The sequence below is a fragment of the Orbicella franksi genome, chromosome 15 (assembly GCF_964199315.1).
Source record: "Orbicella franksi chromosome 15, jaOrbFran1.1, whole genome shotgun sequence".
NCBI classification, from domain to species: domain Eukaryota; kingdom Metazoa; phylum Cnidaria; class Anthozoa; order Scleractinia; family Merulinidae; genus Orbicella; species Orbicella franksi.
The window spans coordinates 18,222,847-18,236,505 of record NC_138159.1 but is presented as its reverse complement, the minus strand read 5'-3'; the positions used below and the strand labels follow the sequence as shown (position 1 = coordinate 18,236,505).

At 49.2% G+C, this 13,659-nt stretch overlaps 1 pseudogene; it reads right to left on the bottom strand.

The window, feature by feature from the left end:
• Positions 1-5,314: 5,314 nt before the first annotated feature.
• On the bottom strand, positions 5,315-6,568 carry LOC145469440 (uncharacterized; annotated as a pseudogene).
• Positions 6,569-13,659: the final 7,091 nt, after the last annotated feature.

Genomic DNA, 13,659 nt, shown 5'->3' with positions numbered 1-13,659 from the left:
ACTTGGCGAGAACGGGCAGGCAGCGCGGAGACGGGAGAAAGCTCGTGGGGGCGCTGTCTGCAGAACGGATGCTGGTGTACGCCCCTCTGCTGCTGTAGTACGTGAACCATGCGGCTGTTGTCACGAGAGTTTTCAGAACAATCGACTACGAACCGGGAAAGATCTTCCCCTGGTTCGTGGATCAGGTGACAGAGGCGCGCCGGACAGGAGACGTGGACAGCAAGGCGCTTCTCGCCGATGTGTTCAAACTCCTCGGGAACAGCGGTTACGGGAAACTGATCGAAGCGTTGGAGCGACAAACGAACGTGATCTACACGAAATACGAGAAGGTTGTCGACAGAGCGCTGCGGAGCGCGTATTTCGAAGACCTCGAAGAGATCGGGAGGGCCTACGAGCTGGAAAGCCGCAAGTCCCGGATCACGATCAGGCGGCCGTTCCAGATCGGAATCGCTGTCTACCAGCTGGCGAAGCTGCGGATGCTGGAATTCTACTTCGACTTTCTCGACAAGTACGTCGACAGAAGAGATTTCGAGCTAATGCAGATAGACACGGACAGCAACTACATGGCGATCTCGGGCGAGCGGCTCGAGGACGTCGTCCGGCCAGAGCTGAAGGCGGAATTCGAGGCGGAAAAAAATCAATGGCTGGCTTGGGACAAGTGGAGCGGCCGGACCCCGGGTCTCTTCAAGCTTGAGTGCGAGGGCAGCCGGATGATCGCGCTCTGCTCGAAGTGTTATTATGTCGACGAAGGAGAGGGTGAAAAAAAGAAGTTCAGCACGAAGGGGGTGTCGAAGAAGCAGAACGAGATAACGTGGCAGAGGTTCGAGGAAGCGCTGGAAGGCAGCAAAGATATGGCAACCAACAGAGGTTTCAGGATGCGGGACGGGCAGATGGTCACTTACGAGCAGGAGAAGCTGGAGCTGAGCGCTTATTACGACAAACGGTGGGTGCTGCCCGACGGAATACACACCGAGCCAATCGAACATCACATCTAGTTCACGTCAGCCGGAGGAAGAGTAGTGTTCGGAGGGACAACTAGAAGTTCTTCACGGACGAAGCCGCGCTTGGGCCCGTCGCGCAGATAGTAGAGAACGGGTTGATCCGGTTTGGAAAAAGATCTCTCAATGCTGTAAACTTTCAAAGACCAGATTAGATCCGTGGTTCTTGTCACGCCTCCTTCAAGCTCGCCAGGCTGGTAGAGATAACGAACTTGGACAAGAGGGAGCAGGATTTTTTCGCGTTTTCCGACAGGCCTCGTGTAAGGTGTCGACGGCCTTGAATACACAGATTTTTCTTTGATGGCGACAGCGGGTTTCTTGCCGATAAGGCTTGTGACCTCGTTGTTCAGAGCCGAAACAACTTCAGGAAGTCTTTTCACCCAGGCAGTGGACCGCTTGCCCTCAGGGAGAAGCATTTCCACGGCGTACTGGTGCCCGAACAAGCGCTCAGCCAGAGTGCGGTTGAAACGTTCAACAATGGCCTGGTCGCGGTGAACGTCAACGCGCCCGCGCCGGCTATATGTCTTGTGCTTGTCCATCTCTTGTGTGACAGCGCCCATGAATTCGCGACCGGGGTCAACCTGCAGCATTTCAGGCCATTCCAGAGGCCCGCGCTTGTAAATCTTCTGAAAGGCCTGGGCGACCTCATCAGAATTCTTCGAAGTCAGGGGTTCGGCCTCTTTGAAGCGGCTGGCCACGTCGACAACGGTCAGCGCGTATTTGAAAACTTTGCGGCCGCGAGGGAGCTTGTCGTGCGGCAGAAAAAGAAAGTCCGCCTGATGGACCTTGTTGGGTGTGGGAACGTCGAATTTCGGGCGAGGAATCCGCTTCGGCGCGGGGAGGAATATCTGCCAGAGCGCTTGCCTGATCAGCCAGTTTTTTGCGGTTTCTTCAGGTACCTTGGCGGCCTCGGCTAATTTTTTGATCACGGCGATACCTTTCCAGTAGCCCCCGGGGCCGTAGTAAATCTTCGTGAGTTTGGCGTCCATATAAGTAAGGTGTAAAAAAGTTTAAAGGAACCGGAAGGCCGCGTAGTCCAGAGCGAGCGCCACGGCGCCCACGAACGCGAGTTCGCCCTTTTTCTGCTGCTCGCTTGGCTGATAGAAATCTGTGAACTTGGGCTCCTTGGGGGGCGTCATCTGTTCGTCAGGATGCGCCCGGTTGTAGAGTTTGAAGGCGTAGTCGGTGTTGGTGAAGTTCTGCTTGGCCTGCTCCTTTGTTTGCGCGTTGGTCGCGATCCAGTCTAGAGGTTGTGTTCGGTCGCGCGTGTATTTGGCGTAAGCCGCTCGATAATCTTCGAGAGCTTTGTCGTAACGCTTTTTTTCTTCAAGCGCGGCTTTCTCGCCCCCGCCGAGCGCCCTCACCAGATAATTGCCACCGATGAAAGCCGTGGCGTTCAACACAGCCCCGCCAATCATGATCGCGATGCTCGCCATTGTATATGTTGTATAATCTTTTTTTTAATCGTTCTCGTATGGCGGTGGCGGGGTTCGTAGGGAGGAGGTGAAGGACATTTCTCCGGTAATGGTAATTCCTCAGTATCAAGATCCTCAAAAGCGGAGTCTTGATCCTCAGAACCAGAGTCTTCGCGGGTGACAATCTTAACCGCCCAAACAAAATCAATGGCTTCAAAGGCATAATAGATCATATTTGATGCAAAAAAGTACAGCGCAGCCGTTGTGAAGGCTTTGATGGGCAAATAAGAACGCGGCATTGCGCTATAATGATGTTTTTTTCTTCAAACGCCGACGGGGAGGATTTTCTGGTCCTCAAGGTACTCTTTTAGCGCAATGCTGCCCGCCATGACGGCGGTGAACTTCACGAAATTCATAACGCTGCTGCTGGGATTAGGAGTGAAATCCTCTTTCACAACCTTTTTTGCGACCCAGCCGATGCCCGCGGCTAATCCCGTGAGAGTAGTGGCGTCAATGACGGTCTTGACAAGCTTGTTGTCGGACATGGTGCGTTCGTTATAAGAAAAGAACGAAAGTTTAAAACAAAATTAATCTGTCTTCCCAGCGTCCTTTTCTGCGCACTTGGCACACAACGCCTCTTCTTCTGCAACCTCGCCGTCAAATGCTGCACTAAAAAGGATCGCCTGTCGCGCAAATGACCGTTTTATTTATGTCGTACAACACATGCGAGATAGTTAAAAAGGTGAAGAAACAGACGAGAAACTTGGGAACATCAACTGTGAACATGTTGATACATTCCACTCGGGAAAGTTTAAAAGAAAATTAATCTGTCTTTCCCGCGGCTTCTTCTTCTTTTCTTTCTATTATTTCTGATACTTTTCTTCTTACTTCTTGGCCTATTTCTCTTTGTGTTTGTCTTTCTTCTGCGGCCTTATGGGCAAACATTTCTTTGGAAAGTTGCACCACCTTATGGAAAGCTTTCCCGGTAAATTCGAGCCATAATACCGTAATTCCGCCAATTGCGGCTGTAGAGATGAGAACACGCGCAAAGAATGGGTTCGACGACATCGCGATACACATCACACGCAAATGTTCAAAGAATTTTTCTTAATCCTCTTGGCCGTGTCGCGCGAGCAGGTTGTGCCTCGACACGCGCGGGCTCAGGCGCGGGCTCCGGCGTTTTGAATATGCCGAACACAGACTTGAATTTGTCGGACGCGGACTTGGCCATTGCCTTGAGCTCTTCACGTGTGTAATAGGCCAGGAACAGGGAAGTGCCTATGCCGCCAATAGCGATCCATTGGTTGGCGCTGAGGCCGCCGCTCTTTGGGCTTTCACCTTCTGTAGACGGGGTTGGTCCAGGGCCTCTGTGGCGGCTTTCACTTCCTTTTCCGCGTGATAAGCCTCAGCCGCTTTCTTCTGTTCTTCCCGGGCCAGCCGCGTTCTTTCGGCAACCATTTTTCCAGCAGCCACACGCTTGGGGTTTTTTACGCGCTGCGTTTTTGCAGTCGGAGTTGTCGCTTGCTGTGTGACATCGGCGGCAGGTGCTGCCCGGGTCTCAACCTGAGGCGCCGTGACGGCAGGTGCGCTCTCGGCTTGTTCGGTAGACATTCTGAAGCGAACCGTATTATAAGCAAATGAAAAAAGCTTAATTGCTAACAATTTCTCGGCAAGCCCTCAGCAGTTGTTGATGATTGCTGGCAAGTTATTCTGCAGTTGCTGAGCCGGGTACTTCATCAACGCCCTCAAGCGGACAACTGTGTTCATCACGAGGAGGGTGGCTCGGCTTCGGCAAATGTGGACTGAAATCAACATGTTTCGTGGTGATGAAGACCGCGTTGGCCGCAGCAAGAAACCGGCCGCACTTCAAAGCGAGGTTGCCGACCAGATTGGAGAGCTCTTTGTTCAAGATGTAGTCGTTTCTGAGCTCTTTCTGATAAGGCTCGATGTCTTTAATTTTGACGGTCATTCCGACCACTTTGGTTGCAAGAAAAATGAAGCTGTCGATGAGGCTTTCCGTTGTCTTCGAGCCCACGTACGTCTCGTAGCGTTTGGTGAATTTCTCGACCTCTTTGTCGTTCAGGCGCTTCACCTGCTCGTGGGTAAGCTGCACTCCGATGGCCTCTTTGGCTTTGCCTGTGGACACGAGCACGGCCAGCTGCTCGCGAAGAGCAGGAATGTCAGGTCCGGGGGCGGTTTGAACAAGGCCACCTGCGGGACCGCTCGACGGCTCGAGCTCGGTTTGAAGAAGGTTCATAACGTCTGCTAACGCGGCGTCTTCTCTGACCATTGTGCAAGGCTATATACAACTTTCATTTTTTTATTCAAATAACTTTACCCCGTAGGGGTGGCGAAGTGCGAACACAAGATAAGAGAACTTTCGCTCTTTCAGCTTTGAAATCAATCCTCTGTACTCATCCGGGGAGAGCTCGCCGGCGTAATCATCGAGGGGGTGTAAAAGAGGACGGTCGCCGCCACGTTCTCCCGGAAGGAAGATGTTATGCCGGTCAACTTCTGGGTCAGCGCCCAAACGCTGATGCCCATATGCCGGGCAGAAAAGGCGAGATTCACCAGCTCGCCTGTACGCCCTTTCACATCTTTGGAGACCGCGCAGTCGTCGAGGATTATGAGCGTGTTGGTGCCCACGAAAAGCCATCTCACGAGCTTCAACCACCTTTCCACGTTGTGCTGCTCGCAGACTATCACATCCATTCTTGGATCATTTTCGCCAAGCCGGTGGTAGGTCTTGTTGTGCGTGAACGTCGGGCAGATGAGCACGATGTAGTCGAACTTTCCGCGGAAAGGGCCGTAGATCTGGTCCACCACGAACCTCGATTTGCCAGAATTAGTCGGCCCCACAATGAGAGCGTTGAAGGGTATCTTGCCGAGATCCATGTTCATATTCAATACTGCACATCTTCAAGCTGACTGCCCATAAGGTTCAACTGGGAGTCGGCGATAACGAATACGTGGCATTTCACGTCGCCTGAGCCTTCGGTTTTCCGCTCAATTTCCAGCTGGACACCGTCCGTACGGTTCACAATCCGCGTGCCGCTGCCGTGCATGTTTTGGTCAGGCATCGTGCGCATATCAATCACAAGCCCGAACTTATCACCGGTGTAAAACTTTGTCATATCCATGTGCTCCGTTTTATTTTTTTTCTTTCACAAACAAGTTGCGGGCCTCTTCCCACATGTCCTTGCCTTCGATGCCATTGTTGTAAAGCATGTTGGGCGAGCCGTTGACCGTAACGCTGACTTTCGTCAGATCGGGGAAGATGAATTTTTCTGAATCTCTATTGCCCGCAGTATACGGCTCTACAAACAGGAGGAGAAGGGCTTTCAGAGACCTTCTTTGGGCGTTGCCTTTGATGGTGAGCCTCGGGTCAACGTCTTTTTTGAAGGGCACCTCTTTGTCATGCATCACGTGGTCGTAAAGTAGCTCTTTGCCGCTGGAGTAAACGCTCGGCGCCTCGTCTGCCAGAGTCTTGCTGCGGATCATTTTGTACTCGAGCTGTATATTTTTTAGCTTGTATTTCAGCTGGGTTGTGTCGGAGCCTTTGACCACGTGTATAGCTTCGGCAAGTTTTACGGCGAACTTGAGGTCGTTGTAAAGGGCCTGGGGGTAGAAAACGCCGTGGTCGGTTAAGATCTGATGGTCCAGCCTGATCCGGTACTTTTTTCCGTATACCTCGTTCAGCTTGTTTTCAGCGTCGACGCCTGAGGTTTTCTTGTCTCCCGCGTCTGAGCGGATCTTGGACAGATCCTCGCTCTGAATCCCTTCGAGAATCCTGTTGTCGCGCTCTTCCTGAGAAAGGAAAAGGTCTTCGAAAGTTTTGTAGATGTCGTACCCAACCGTGTCTTGTAGGGTTCTCCCCGCAAACGACACGACCAGCCTGTCAACGAGCGCCCGCGTGACATTCTGGACGAGGAAGTTGTTGGCGTGCCCTTCAGAAAGGTCGATGTCAAAGACAAGAGCTAGCGAGCCCGGCACCAGAACCTCGTTCTCGTTTAGCTTGGGCACGTAAACGTACAGCGTATTGCCGGGGTTGGCTTCAGAGGGGTTAAAGGTGATTCGTTTGACCGCGCGCTCGGCCTTCATGGCGTGCACGGTCTTTTCACTGTACGTTGGGCGAAGGTTCTCTGGAACTGACATTGTATAAAACACCGGCGATTATTTCTAATTTGAAAAATAATAGGCTTGAAATATATCGCCATGGCGGAAGGCGGTGGCGAATTTGGTCACGAAGACCCGGACCTTGACAATCGGCTTGACCACGACTCTGATGAAGGCGAACAAGAGGTTGACACAACCCGTCCTTTTCAGCCAGGCGCGGCGTCCACTCCCTACCAACCTGGCGACCCCTACCACGGGGCGAACAAACGGAAATGAGTACTTGTCCTCACGAGCAGTCCGGCCTGCCTGACACTTCTTATCTGGAAGAAATCCCTTTGCTCGATGGTTTTATTCATCCTGATGACGAAAAAGTCATGATTGAAGAAGGCTGGGAAAATATCAAAAAATTGTACCCGAATGCAAACAGAGCAAAATTAGGTCCAATCAAATTGGGTCAAGAAAAAGGGAATCTAACTTCGCTTGTTGTGAAGCCCGCAAATAAAGAGTACAGAATTTTCCAAAAAGACGGCGTGACTCTTCAAAAATCTTTCATAAGAGTGAAAGAATCAGCTCTGGGGCGTAAAGCTTATGTCATCATTGTAGAAGACCGGGATACTATCAGAGAAATGAAACAAAGACTGGTAGAAGCTGAAAACCAACTACAACAGGCGGAAACACTCTCCTCGCAAAGAGAAGAAGAAAAGAGAGAAGTTGAAGATCTGAGACGTAAAATCGAGCAAACTGATGCTAAGATCGATGGCTTTCAGGACGAACATGGTTCGAACCTTGAAAGTGAAGCAGAGATGCGTAGGCTCAAAGAACTGAAAAAGAACTATCAAACCGATCTTGAAAACAAGAAAAAAGAATTGGATTCGCTTACGAAAAAAACAAAAAACAGAGAAAAGGAACAAGCCAAGGTTGACAGACTCAGGGCCAGCATCGCTGAAAAAGAAAGCGAAACAAACGCCATGGAAGAAAGGTACAACCAAACAAAACCGTTGGACGACCTGAAAGAGCAGGAAAGCGAGCTGCAGCACCAAAACGAGGACGACCAGGCGATCATCCAAGATGAGAATGCCTCGCCCTCCGAAAAAGAAGCCGCAGAAGGCAGAGTTGCAGAAAGAAATGAGGAGATCGCGCGTTTGCAAACTCAGATTGCGGAAAGGGAAAGGGGGTGGCCTCTCTTGGAAAGGGTCAAAGAGATCTTCAAAAAATATGGCGTGACCTTGACCGCTATTCTTCTCGCCGCCGGGACCACAATCGGAGCTGTCATCGGGGTCCTCACCAGAGGTTTGAAAGCCACCGGCAAAGCTTTGGGGAATGGCCTCAAAGATATTGCCGCGAAACTTGGTTCTCTACTGCCCGGGCTGCTTGGCTCGATTGTGAGCTTCCTGTTCAGAGCCGCCGGCCAAGTCGTCGGATTTCTGGCCGAGCACACCTGGCTGCTCATTCTTGCCGCGGTGGCCTTTTTGTTCGAAGAATATTTTAAGAAGCAGCGTTAACTACCGCCAAGCCATGAACAGCAACGCCGATAATCCAACTACACCGACAATTACCGCCGTTTTGTTAATTTCGTGTTGCGGTGTTTTATCTGGAGCCGTGGGCTCAATTTTTTGCGCCGTCGGCTGTGCTTGCTGAGTTTCGGATGAAGATGTTTTTTTCGATTCGGCTGTTGCGGCTTTGTGTATCGGGTTAGACGGATGGCTGTTGGGAGGGTTAATTTTTGACGGGCCACCTGCCATGATTTTAAGCCCAGCGTTTTTTGTGTCCGGGCTTACCTCGTTGTTCACCCCCAGTTTCTTCCCGGAGACCGCCTGTTTCAGCTTGTTGTTGTAACCGATCGTGCTTGCGGTGTTGATAATCATTTCCGCGGGCATGAGACAGGCCATGGGGGCTACAGCGAGATTGAGCCTCACCTTCGCTTGATCCACCGCTAGCTGGTACCTTTGCACGCTCGCGGCCAGGTCGGGCTGTGTGATCGCGCTTTCCATCAGCACCAGGAACTCGCTCTGGGCTTCTCTCGCCCGACCGCCAGAGCCGAGAATGCTGCTGCGGACGTTGACTTGCGCGCTCAGGATGCAGTAAACGAAAGCCTCGATTAACTGATTTATTCTCGACAAGCCCGCCTGCGTCAAACCATTCGCGGTGTTTGGCGCGAACCAGTCCGCCTGAGCATCAGAAGCGGCCCCCGGCTCGATGTAATAGATCAGGTTTCCTTGAATACCTTTCCCGCATTCATCGCTGAATTTGTACCATCCCGGGTACTTATAGTCAGTTTTAGTCACGCCCGCGCCTGACGCGTACACGTAAATGCTTCCCAGACCGTGGTTTTCCCCGTACGTGAAGCGAAAATCGCTCGAGGGGGCAATACCGAACTCGCTGCATAGCCTTTTGTATGAAGCAACGCCATAATGATTATTGTATTGGTTGAAAGGCGGGTCTCCGGGCAAAGCGCTCCTGCTCTGAATTCCTCCTAGCTGAAACAAAATGCGCCTGACCGTGAAATACACGTGGAATTTGTAGAAAGCTCTTATCTGCGGGGGGAGATCCATCCCGCTGTCAAAGATCTCGCGAGAAGCTCCGCACCCCTGTGTCGCACAGAAAACCGCGAAGTTGAGCTGCTGCGGCCAATATTTCATGTCGGGCCCTCCTAACCAGCGTTTTGATTCGGCTGCAGAAGTGTGCCTGAGTTTGGTACCTTGAAATATTTCTCTGAATTTTGTCGTGAAATATTGGTCAGGCGTGACGTAGATTTGGATTGGGGCGTCGAATATTTTCTTCAAGCTTTGTGCTTTGCAGTCGAAAGGTACCGCAGGGATGGCCAATGAAACTTTTGAACCAAGCGGCGCCAGCTGATAAGGAAAACCCCCGATGTCGCCCAAACCGAGTGCCTTTTTCATTTCGGCGCTCCAATATTTTCTGTCTGAGCCGAAGACGCTTTGAAACGAGCCTTCGGTTTCTTTGAAAAACACCTCGGCGGTTACATTTTTTTTACGGTCAATCATTGCTTGTGAAATGAACCTGCTTTTGTCAGCTTTTGGAAAGCGGTTTAAAAAGTTTGTCCATGCCTTTTTCTTTGCAGCATCTTCTTTTTTCAAAAACTTGGGATCATCGAACCCGGGATCTTGACGGATATCATTCCACATATTCGCCATATTATTTGAACACAATTTTATTTGTTGAATATAAAAATGGTTGTTCTCACTATTGTCACGCAACAGAACGGAGGGACAATATCTTTTGAAAATCCGATATCGAAAGTGCATTTCATGAAACTCATTTCTTGCAGTTTGTACAACAGCTGGGACACTTTGAAGAAAGAAGGTTCGGCCTCCTTGGGAGATAAAAACAAAGACAAAGCTTTGTCAGTTAGTAAATTACCCCCAGCGCATTATAATTTAGAAAGAATGGCAAAACAAATAGACGGTCTGTTCGACAAATATCATCATAGACAGTTGGAAACAGAAATAAACCAACCTCTTGGCCAGCTTGTAATCAGAAATTTGGGGGCAAAACCAATAGAACTTGATCGCGATTTAGCCGGTTTGCTTGGTATCGGGCGAAAGTTGGATCTTACAACATTCGTAAAACGGTTTAGATATCCGACGACATATTTTATTCATTGTAATTTAATCGACAAACAAAAGAATCTGTTCAATGGCAAAAGGTCAGATGTATTAGCACTGTTTGATGTGAAAGGGAAGCCTTATGAAAAGGTAAGCTACCAGGTTTCTCCGCAACATGTTTTGCGAGACTGCTCTACAGACGAGTTCATAAATAGCATCACCATTAGCGTGAAAGATGAAAATGGCGAACTCTTTGATTTCAAAGGCTTCCCTCTTCTTTTTGAATTAGAGTTAATTTAAATTTCTATATATACACAATGTCTTCGGCAAATCTGTTGCCACCAAGCGCGCCGCCTGCCGAGAATGAAAGAAGAATCTATCCAAGCCTTCCCGAAACGACAAATGCCGAGAATTTCCGGCTAACCGAGATAAGCAGAATTGAAAAAGAAATATCTGCTGAGGTCGAGCATTACAGGCTTGTTTTGAAAAAATACAAAAAAGCCCGGAAAGCGCTTCACTATTCCGTGGTTGGCCTTGGCGCTGTCACGGCAGCTGTGTCTTCTGGGGCTGTTGCAACATCACTCACCGGTGTTGGAATTGTTGTCGGCGCGCCTGTTGCCGGGATAGCCGCTTTATCTGGCGCAGTTTCCACTGGCCTGTCCGTTGAAGCTTGAACGCAAAGTCAATAAGCACTCGAGAATCCATTCTCTGGCTATTGCAAAACGTGACTCGATAAACTGCTCTGTCTCACAAGCTCTTAATGATAATCGGGTTTCTGACACGGAGTTTCAACTGATCACACGTGAAATGCAGAAATATCGCCAGCTTAAAGAGACTTTACGCTCAAACTTTGCGCGAATACAAACAAATCCAATCCAGCCAGATATTGAAAAAATAAGAAACCAGGTTCGGGACCAGGTTCGGGAAGAATATAGAAAAAAACTTGCGGATTAAACAGCAGATTTGAACTAAATTTTGAGCGAAAAAACACAAAACTCTCTCTTAGTCTTATCAAAAACAAGTGATTGTGTTACACCGCGTTACCTTCACGCGTGACGTTGCGAGACAGGTCACACAAAAAAGCAAAATCCTGCCGGGAGGTGCGCGTTGGCTGTTCTTTTGCCTAGCCCCGGCTAGAACTTTTTCGTGCCGCTGACAAGGCGGACGAGGTTTGAGATCTCGAGGGACCTTTGACCACCTCCCAGTCACCAATGGGCCGGGGCGGTTCACCCGGGGTTATCACCGTGGACGGTCTCACCCCATACCCCTGACAAGCGCCTGTACGTGCCGTATTAGGAATCAGAGGTGGCCCCAAAGCACCATCATTTGCTTGCTGATCAATAGTATAATTACTCAAGCTATATACATTGATCCAGTCGCCGCTCCTTTAACTTGTGGTGTGCTTCTCTGTCCTTCGCAGGTTTTCACACATACGCATGCGCTTTTGGGTAGCGAGATGATGTCATGCTTGAGTTATATTTAGAGCTTGGCTGAATAAATTATATCTCAACAGCACTTCTGAAGGCCAAATGATTGTGCTGTTCCACGCTATTTGCTTTATTTTCACTGAACTTTCTACGCCCGTTTGGCAGAAAGAGGTCAGACAGATAACATATCAAGTCGTTGAAGCCATGCGAGAAGCAGAGGAAACTTCAACAGGCTCGATCGAGGCCCTTGTTCAAGGAATAACACATGTTACGAGCGATCGAACGCTGCGATCGAATCTTGCTATTTTCTCGCTTCCTCCTGCTCGCTTCACTTCGGCAGCTTCTGTGGTGAAAAAATCACTTAAAGCGCGTTGGCTGGGCGTATTTTTTTTGGTAAATTCTGTTCTGGTTCGTTATTTTCGGCCCAAACAAAAAAATCTTGAGTTGTCCTCCATGTTTTTCTGTACTGCTCGGCCAAGGGCCTGAGGGAATATTTGGTTCCAGTCTTCTGAGAAAAATGTCACGCAACTCGCAAAACTTTGCTTCGAGCGAAGGTTAGTCGCCGCCTTTTTCGCTAACGCTCCCGGCCAAAAAGGAACCACTCGTGCCAATTATAACCATCCGAGGAGCATACTTTAAAAAAATTCTTGTGCTCTGGGCTGGCTTCTATAAGCTCCATCGGCCGGCTTAGCGATGCTTTATGAAGATTTCCATCCCTTTCGAAACAGGGGAAACAACAACCCTCGAAAAAGCAGTCCGCATATTCAAAGCAAATAACCATCGGCACAATCTGCTGCCTGTATTGGCAGAAAGGCAGTTTTGAAATATGCCTGTTAACCTTATCCCAACCCGGTTTTGGAATATGCTTGTGTACCTTATCCCAGCCCATTTCCTTTTTTTCCTTATTTTTTATCACGATGTACTCCTTGAGAATCATCTCACGAAGCTCTGGAGGGAGATTTTGGATGGCCTCGGAAAGCTCGCAGCTTTCTTTCCGGCCCCACGTCAGCCACCCACACTTGTTTGGCGCTCGAGTCATCCCGGCTCGGGCGGTATAACAGCCGGCTCGCTTGTTTCTAATATGACGCACTCCTTTGTTGTGAAGGGGCCGTTTGTTGTGAGTAGTATAGAGGGAAGTAAACAAATACTATTTCGCAGAGGGAGCCTTATTTCACCGTTTCGCAGTCTCCAGGTTCAACCGGCCCGAGCTTGTGAGGGCCGGTCTTGATGGTGGGGGCTGCGATAAGGTGAAATAAGGCTCCCTCTGCGAAATGGTATTTGTTTACTTCCCTCTATACTACTGTCCCTAAGACTTAGAAATATCGCTCAAGCTTTTGGAAATCGACCTCAAGTTGGTAAGAATCATGCTGCACGTAGCACGGTCTTGGCGACTTTCTTGTCACTAAGTGGCTATATTTCGGCCAGCTGAGATTGCTCATAACCAAGCGTTCAGAAATTTTTCCTCTGTCCATTTCACTGAAAACCAAAAACTTCTCGAATTAGTTTAGAGTCCTTAGGACTCGGAAATATCACCCAAATTTTTGGAAATCGACCCAAAGTTGGTCAAAACCCGGTCTCGGCGACTTTCTAGTCACTAAGCGAGTTAAAAAGGGCGTATATTTCAACCAGACTGCTCATAACCGAGCGTTCAAAAATTTTTCCTCTGTCCATTTCACTGAAAACCAAAGTCTTCTCGAATTAGTTTAGAGTCCCTGGGACTCGAAAATATAACTCAAATTTGCATAAGAAGCATTTTATAGGAAGTTTTGTATGGCTGAAATATGAACTTGTTGCTTGCAGATGCGGATACAGTGTATCGACAAATAACACCTACTTGCTGCCAGCGATGTCTTGCTCTGTAAAAAACCGCCATTCGGTCTAGCCTGTAGTATAACAACTCCGATGAACATCAATCCGCAATGAACGATTCCTTGCTTGAAATATTCACGGGAAAGAAGCCTCATCGCGATAGCTTTGAGAAGAAAAATATTCAACTCGTCGCACAAATTATTGTAGCGAAAATAAAACGAACTGAAAGATTTTGGTAAAAACTTCAACCCTTTCCAAATCTATTGGTGATTGAGAAGCATATGGACACCATATGCTCCACAATCACCAAATAGATTTGGAGAGTGTT